Raw genomic sequence first — 7,871 nt, 5'->3', positions numbered from 1 at the left:
GCACACTCATCACCCTAAGATACTCTACAATTATTGTTTGTCGTGTCTTTTATTTATTGTCTGTCTCCTCCCTCCCACCACTGGAATAGGACCTTCATAAGGACAAGGATTGTCATCTGTTTTGTTCATTGATAAACCACACATGCCAAGGACAGAATATGGCACACAGAGGACACTCAATAAATCGCTGTTGGGTAAACTGAATCAATGAGTGGAAGGCAGTATCTGGTTATAAGATTCTCCTGGATGATCATGTACCATTTGCAGGCCTAAGCACTTTATCTCATTTAATCATCAAAACAGCCACATGACATAAATATATTTATTTCCCCATTTTTCAGGTGTGATGTCTGAGGCACAGAAAATTTCTATAATTTGCTCAAGACCACATGACTGAAGAGTGGCAAAGCCAAGATTTGGACCAGAGTGTTCATGTTCAACTTCTCCACTATCCTTACATATTCCAGGAGTATTAATTGGTGCAGCTTACTGGGAGGGTATTCAGCCCTATGTATGAACAGTTTTATAAATGTTCCTACCCTTTATTCCAGAGAACCAATCACAGATATGTACAAAGGCCTATCTACACCACTGTTCATAATACCCAACAGGAGAACAAAAAACCCAGGAAAGAACCCAAGCCCGCAACAGACTTAGGATTACTCAGACTCACTCCCTCTGAGCTCTAGCACTGGGGCAGCAGCTGAAAGGACTCCAGTGGCATATGGAAAGAAACTGAAGTGTCTGGCATCAGGGCAAGTACTGGCAGACAGCTTCCTCCCAGATAAACCCCAGAGGCCAGGCAGCAGCCATTGCTTCATTTCTGAGCCCTTCCCCACACAGAGCCACAGAGTGGTGGCATCATATCTGAGACTCCATCAACTCCATTCCCCACCCTGGCAAGTACCTAAGGCTTCGCCCCATCCAACTTACCGGCCCACCCAAGTGGTTAACAGTGGCTTTTCTAATTTAAGCCATGCTACTAATATATACCTATATACATAAAAACATGCATAGGGAGGCGGCCAAAATGAGGAGACAAAGAAACATGGCCCAAATGAAAAAACAGATCAAACCTCCAGAAAAAGATCTAAACAAAATGGAGGTAAGCAATCTATCAGATGCAGAGTTCAAAACACCGGTTATTGAATGCTGAAGGAACTCATTGGGTACTTCAACAACATAAAAATGATCTAATCAGAAGTGAAGGTTACACTATGTGAAATAAAGAAAAATTTGCAAGGAATCAACAGTGGAGTGGGTGAAACTGAGAATCAAATCTATGATATGAAACATAAGGAAGGAAAAAACATTCAATCAGAATAGGAAGAAGAAAAAAAAATAAAAAAAACGAGGATAGTGTAAGAAGCCTCTGGGCCAACTTCAAGCATTCTAACATTCACATCATAGGGGTACCAGAAGGAGAAGATAAAGAGCAAGAAATTTATAACTTATTTGAAAAATAATGAAAGAAAACTTTCCCAATTTAGTGAACGAAATAAACATGCAAGTCCAGGAAGCACAGAGAATCCCAAACAAGATGGATGCAAAGAGGCCCACACCAAGACACATCATCATTAAAATGCCAAAGGTTCAAGATAAAGAGAGAATCTTAAAAGCAGCAAGAGAAAAGCAGATAATTATCCACAAAGAAGTTCCCATAAGACTGTTAGCTGATTTCTCAAAAGAAACTTTGCAGGCTAGATGAGATTGGCAAGAAATATTTAAAGTGATGAAAAGCAAGAACTTGCAATTTAGACTACTCTATCCAGCAAAGCTATCATTTAGAATGGAAGGGCAAATAAAGTGCTTCCCAGACAAGGTAAAGCTAAAGGAGTTCATCATCACCAAATTATTATTATAGAAAATGTTAAAGGGACTTATTTAAGAAAAAGAAGATCAAAACTACGAACAATAAAATGGCAATAATTACATAACTATCAACAAGTGAATCTAAAAAAGCAAACTAAGCAAACAAGCAGAACAGAAACAGAATCATGGATGTGGAGAACATTGGGATGGTGGCCATTTGGGAGGGGGGTCTGGGGGATTGGGGGAAAAGTGCAGGGATTAAGAAGTACAAATTGGTAGTTCCAGAATAGCCATGGGGATGTTAAGAATTGTATAGGAAATGGAGTTGCTAAAGTACTTACATGCATGATCCATGGACATGAACAAAGGAGGGGGGATCACCAGAGGGAGTGGGGAGTGCTGGGTGGAGGGGGGCACAGGGGGCAATATTAGGACAACTGTAATAGCATAATCAAAAATTATAATTTAAAAAATGGAACAGAAGCTGAGTGTGAACCCTGTTTCCTCCACACTTCTCTAGCATCCCAAAGAACATTAAGTTTCAGGAAAGAAGAGATAAGCCCCATCAGACATTTAATTTTAATTATAGAAGTGTATAATGTGGTTCTTTTTCAATTGGTTGCTTTGAGACCACTGTTTAAGACCACTGTTTTCACTGCTTTTACGTAATATATATCACCCATCTCTGTTTTCTTAGAGTCTGGACCAGCGAGCATCTGTGGATTTTACTGGCTCAGAATCCCTTCTTATTCTCTAGGAAGAGCACCCAATTTTACATTGGGAACTCCCCTGCTCATTCTCACGTTGCTCAAGTGGTGGTGGTGGGGTGATACCAATTTCTAATGTCAGGGGTGGGTCCCAATCAGGGCTGGCACAGTGAAATTCAGGACAGTCAGAGGAGAGTTTTGCTGGGAACAGCGATGCTAACACTCTGGTGTCGATCAGCTGGTGGAGGGTGAGCCTGGGGCTCCAGGTAGCCAGAGTGGCCCCTTCATGGGGGTGTCTGCCTCAACATGAAGCAAACCCCAAAGAGAGCAGACCTGACAACAGGCAGAGAAAGACAGGACCCCGCTGGGGTCTTTTCTGGTCTTGCCTTCAGCCATGTCTGAAAAACCAGGCTTACCCCTTGTCATTCTAGTTATGGGAGTGAACACAGCCACTTTCTAGATTAAGCTGGTTTGCGCTGGATCTCTGTCACTTGCACTGAACAAGCCCTTCCACATTCTGTTTGTGTGGAGTTGTAGTCTCTGCTTCAACATTAAAAATGCTTTTCTACTTATATAATACATAATGCATTTTACCACAAAACTAAATATACACAAATAACTGAAATGAAAGACTAGATTCCTATGAAATATCCAATGCATTCTAAGAAGTTAGAATGTTACAATTGTATTTCATATATCCAAGGCTAAAATAGTTACCTGGTACTGAAATATCCTTGTATAGATAAACTGTACCAAATTATTTTATCTAAACACATTAGATTTTTCAAGTTTTAATAAACTTTAGCTTTTCTTTTCCTTTCTTTTGGAGATATCCCTAAATAGGCATTATAGTCTATTTCTCTTTGGAGCTCTTAGATGTCTTAACTTTGGAGAGAAGTATCTCATTTCATAACACAAATTACCTTGATAAGTTGTTTCAAGAACATTGCAGATAAAACATATTTAGACTGTGTCATCCCATTAAGCAATTACTGTATTAAAGCTCATTCCTAAGCAATTACTTAGACATATGTTTTATCTTTTAACTCCACTTCTGGAGAATTATCTTCTTTAAAGACCATCTCAGAAAACATCACTTTTTTTTACCCTCCTGATTACAAGCCATTTTCAGAGCTGTCGGAAACCTATATAATGCAAGGAAGTATGTGGGTTTCTTTACATCAAAAAACAAAAAAACAAAAAACAAAAAACAAAAAAAACAGACAGTGTCCAAATGATCAGTTAACTTACTAAACAAAGAAGGGAAAGGACACATTTAAATTTGCATATGGAACTTGAAATATTAAAAGGATTGATGTTCCTTAGTGAATGGTCTTACAATTTGAAGTGACTTCTTAAATATATCATTCCTGAAGCCCAAATAGAATCTTAACATTCTTGTGTGCTTAAAGATGAAATGTTTCCAAGGATTTAGAACGAACTTATTAAAGGAGAAGCTGTGAAGAGAATGGAGGAGCTGACAGGAGGTGCCACACTGGATGGGAACACACACACAGGTGCATGTATGCCCTTCACACATGCCCACAGGCATGCCCATGTACACGCACAACTCTTCACACAGCCCTACCACAAACTGGGCTGCTGGAAGAATCTGAACAGGAGCCAAACGCCTGCTTAAGGGAGTGCGTTCAGCACAGGTCCCCATAGTCCTAGAGAGGGGGACAGCTATGGGAGAAAGAACCCAAGAGCCATATCGACCTTAAAATTAAGACAATGGCATCATACCTGAGTTTTGTGTCTGGAATATAGAATATAAGTGAATGGAGAGGGGCATTGTTTTCCAGCTATCATGGGGCTATAAACAGGGATAAGAAAGAAAAGTAATAAATATGTGAGAAACCTGGTAGACCAGTGGATTAACATGGTGCATGATCAGAGCCGGCAGGCTGCGGACCATCTCCCACAGCTCTGCTGTCACTCACACACTCAGCGTGGTCTCTCATCTTCTGGGGCTGCCAGGGCCGCTGTCCTTTTCACCTGAGTCCTGCCCTCCTCCAACCTTAAGAAGCATACAAATGCCTTCCTTGGGTACCCCTCTCCCCAGGGGACAGCAGGGTGCAGTTGGGCCAGGCGCCGTCAGTGTCCTCTCAGAGCCCACGGCCACACCTGTGCTATCAGGCATGGCTGCCTCTCTCCCCGGGTACCATCCTACCCGCTTTGACTCACAAGGAAACGGAGGTGTATCCTAGGTTGCTTGGCTAAGAAGTAGCTGTGCCAAGATTTAACATCAGTTCTGCTTTTCTCCAAAACTCAGATGCTTTATTCACACTGTGATGTCACATCAGAGTTCTCATCCTAATAGCAATTATTCAAAAATTTTCTGTTAAATGAGCATTTTATTTTATTAAAATTTTAATTTATTTTCATTTATTGATTTTAGAGAGAGAGCTCAATCTGTTGTTCCACTTATTTATTTATGTATTTATTGGTTGATTCTTTTTTGTGCCCTGACCAGAAATCGACCTGCCAACTTTGGCTCTAACAAACTGAGCTACATGGCCAGGGCCTAAATGAGAGTTTTAGACCTTTAACAAATGATGGTAAATATATGACAGAAGCTGGTTTTAGAAATTCCAATTGGTAAATTTCCTTTTCACCCTCCAGTCCATTCATTCTTTCCCTCCCTCTAGCCTTCTCTCTCCTTTTATCTTTTCTTTCTTTTAATCTTTATTAAAAATTTATTTTCTATCACAGTTGACATACAATATTATATTAGTTTCAGGTGTATAACATAGTGATTAGATATTTATATACCTCACAGGTGACCACCCTGATAAGACTATTATCTCTCCTGTAATCTGAATGGATGGTTGTAACCTCCACTTCATAATTCCCAGCCTTGCATCTCTGATATAGACAATTGAAGTTTTCTCCATCATGTGTCAAGTATGACCTCAGCATGTGACCCCCTGTCCCACCCCTTCCACCTAGCCTATGCACCAATCCACTCCATGTGGCAGTTCTGTGCAGGCCCGTGTTCTGCATGCTGTTCAGCACCATCTGAACATCTAGATATCAAGCCTCTCAGGAGCGAGGCCAGTCACCCAGGCTGCCCCCAGTATTCCGGCTCTGCCCTTCCTGGATCTTTCTTGTGATGGGCTGGAATGCCAATCTTTTCATCTTTCTTACCCTTTGGAGAAGGAAAAAGAGAAACAATGTTCAGATAGGTGGAGGCAGGACGTGGACCTTTCTATGTGACAACCCTCAGAAAAACAATTGAAAGTTGAAAATGTCCATGTTTTCAGTGTCAAGCCTTGTGTTTTTCAACAGAACAAAATGTTCTCCATGGAAACAAATACCATGACCATGGGGATCAAAGATGAGAATTAAGGCACTAACAAGCCTGTGGTGAGGAAGTGTGAGCAGAAGGAAGAACGGCCTGAATCACAGCAGGGCCCAGCTCTCTGGCTGAGGATGGAGAAGATGGGCTGGCGTGGGCCTGTCCTCTGTCTTCCTCGGAGGTTCAGGAAAGCCTGCCCAGCCATTCCTACCAATGGGGACTGGAGGTCTCTTTGAAAATAAATGAGGAAGATCAAACTGATGAATCCATAGAGGGTAGTAATAAAGCAGCAATATTTGTGTGTGTGTGTGTGTGTGTGTGTGTGTGAGAGAGAGAGAGAGAGAGAGAGAGAGAGAGAGAGAGAGGGAGAGAGAGGGAGAGCGAGGGAGACATGTATATTATTTCAGACAGGTTCAAGGGTATTTGGATCAGAGACATCACACTTGGCTCAGGCATTGCCTCCTCTAAGAAGCCTTCCCTGACTGCTCCTAGCGCAGTCTCCAAGGTGGGTTAGGCCTTCCTCCCATGTGCGTGGCAACCACTCAGCATACTCAGCAGCACATTTACCTGGTATACAGCTCCACCAGCCTGTGAACTCCCTGAGGACCAGGACTGTGTCTTTTTTGTCTCTACAAGACCATCACCCAGTCCAGGACCTGGCACTTTGTAGTTCTGCAAGTCCTTTGTACTAAATTGGAAGTGAGCTATGCTAAGACTTTAGGTGGTTGGAGGCAGGGTAATTTGGGGTTTACATTCAAGGGCTACAGAGCCAGACTTTTTGGAACAAATAAAGTTATTAGCATGTATAACTACATGTGCTCTTAGACCTCAGTTTCCTTATCTGTAAAATGGAGGCCTGCTTGGCCCCTGCCTCTTTGGATTGTTGAGTATTGAATAATTATTTAAAGAGCTTAGTTCAGAGTCTGCTTGGTATCTTAGTAGGTGGTCCATGAACTGCTAATCTTACTATATTGTTAGGTAGAGGGAGCTTTTCAGAACAAGAACAAATAACTTTAGTTCTGTCCTACTTTGCCTGTAATCCAGGTTCTAGACACTAGCTCATCCTAAACCCTACTTCTGTCTGTGCGGCATGTGAACATGCCCAGCTTTCTTGGAAACTCTGGTCATTTATCTCAGCAATCTGAGTTCTGTGATCAAAGGCTTGTGACTGCTATCTGTTCAGGGAGCAGGTCGATTTAACTTGGCATTTCCCAGGAAGCTGGTGACATCAGCTTAGTTCTGTCTCTTCAAGGACAGTAGACATCATCCCACTTGGGTGCACTTAAGGACTTCTTGCTGTTTGCTGGGTTACAGAACGTACATCAGAAAGACGGAGTGTTGCTTGTTTCCTTGATACTTCCAAATCTCTGAATCGTTCAGGGGTTGGGTATTTCTCAAAAGTAGCATCCTCCCCAAACATGATTACTCACTCCTACCCCCTGCTAAGCCCTTTAATTATTATTAACTCACTAGTTCACAGTAACACTTTTATCAGATGGGCAGGATAGCCTCCCTTTTGCTGATGAAGCCCATGGAAGTTAAGGGAATGCTCAAGGTGACCCAGAGAACAGTCGTGTGTGTGTTAGAGGGGCACTGTAGAACTCAGAAACCTTGACAATGATACCAATGTCTTGTTTTATAACATGTTGGCAATGTAGGAAATATTCCCTTTCTTAAAACCTTTCAGTACTATAGCAGAGAGTGCTGTATGTCCATTCTTCTCTTCAGCCTTAGTAATAAAACATCCAATATTTAACTGGGCACACAGGCAACTGGAATAAAGACTCCATTCCCAGGCTTCTTAGCAGATGTATGTGGCTACATAAGTTCTGGCTATGAGAGTAAATAGAAATAACTTGTATCCCGAAAGGGATAAAACATGTCCTCATTCCTTCTTCTGCTGACTGCCAAGTAGATGTGATGGCTGGAGCTCAAGCAGCCATCCTGAACTATGAGGCAAAGGTAAATTGTGTTCTGAAGATGGCAAATGGAACACAGAAGGTGCTTGGTCCCTGATACAATGAATGGGTGTCCTAGCCTCTGATGGATTA

Source organism: Furipterus horrens, unplaced genomic scaffold, assembly GCF_987537825.1.
Source record: "Furipterus horrens unplaced genomic scaffold, mFurHor1.1.pri manual_scaffold_2, whole genome shotgun sequence".
NCBI lineage: Eukaryota > Metazoa > Chordata > Mammalia > Chiroptera > Furipteridae > Furipterus > Furipterus horrens.
Note: the sequence above shows the minus strand (reverse complement) of the source record.